This window comes from Belonocnema kinseyi, chromosome 1 (assembly GCF_010883055.1).
Source record: "Belonocnema kinseyi isolate 2016_QV_RU_SX_M_011 chromosome 1, B_treatae_v1, whole genome shotgun sequence".
Classification (NCBI taxonomy): domain Eukaryota; kingdom Metazoa; phylum Arthropoda; class Insecta; order Hymenoptera; family Cynipidae; genus Belonocnema; species Belonocnema kinseyi.
In genome coordinates, this window is record NC_046657.1 from 158376359 (window position 1) to 158377501 (window position 1143).

General features: G+C 33.1%; 2 protein-coding genes across 2 annotated transcripts in view; both read right to left on the bottom strand.

Moving 5' to 3' along the window:
* LOC117167244 (ester hydrolase C11orf54 homolog) overlaps positions 1-1143 on the bottom strand; it is a 164438-nt gene that overhangs the window by 108543 nt on the left and 54752 nt on the right. The gene's annotated exons all lie outside the window — the stretch shown is intronic.
* The window catches only part of LOC117167253 (ester hydrolase C11orf54 homolog), a 114911-nt gene that overhangs the window by 1173 nt on the left and 112595 nt on the right, over positions 1-1143 (bottom strand). The gene's annotated exons all lie outside the window — the stretch shown is intronic.

Here is a 1143-nt window from a genome sequence, read left to right on the forward strand (position 1 = left end):
ACCTAACGCTTCCATTGTAGACATAATGATTTGAAAAATGATGCAGAGTTACTAGCAATAATGATCTAGAAATTATTTAAACAATTTAAATTTAACTGATGAAAAAGTAATCAGCTTAATCATTAAACATTCAATTGTTCAATAATCCTTTGGCGTACAAGCAGCCGTAAAGGTGAGATATAGTGTGCGACTTTTATTTTAGTAATACTGATGCTGTCATTACATAAATATAAGAGAATAAGTAAAGCAACCTTACGTGTGTAATACAATTATCATAAAGACTGTCCCAGCATAATGCGAAATTGACAGCTGAAAACTTCGTAGAGTGCGAAGTTGAACACCGTAAGACTTGCCTTGTAGACAATCTTCAATGCCAAGCACGACTTTTAATTCTCTTTTTGAAGACGAAGAAGCAGAAAGGCAGCTATTTAAACCGCTGCTTTTATTGGAAACTAGCAGCAGTAGAAAATCGATATTCTCATAGTGTTTAACACAATATCCAAAAGCCAAAAAATTTGAGAACAATTTTCCTCACCAATAATCCAGATACAAATCAGTTAAGCGAACACCGGACTTAAAATTCAAATGTAAGGACTTTCGACGCCATACTGGTTTTCTCGACAGTTTAGCACTACCGAACTTTTCTAACTCGTTTTTAGAGCCAATTTTTTCCACTTTTAGAGTTAATTTTTCTTTACACTCCCGAATCCGGCTCGAAGGACCAAAAAAAGTTTATAATAATTAGTGTTGTAATTATTAAGCGTCTATAAATTTCATCCAACTAATATCTTTGGATTCACGGATTCAAGAGGGAAATAACTGTAAGGAAAAATAGCTTTATGTTGGGAATAAGATATAAAGATCAATTTTATTGGTATATGATCTACGAGTTTCATTTTTCACAAAGTTTCACTTAAGTGACATCTTGGTTAACAGATAAATGTTTTGTACTTAGGTTCATGAGTTTATCAAGACCTACCCGGTACTCGTTGGTTTGTACACTGACTTGACATTGAAAAATGGTTGGACTAATATATTTATATATACTCTACTTACTCATTTTAATCGCGAATAACTACATTTAAATATTCTCGTATTTTCGTACTAGCACACACATTTCAAACACCGTTGGTAACCTCTTGG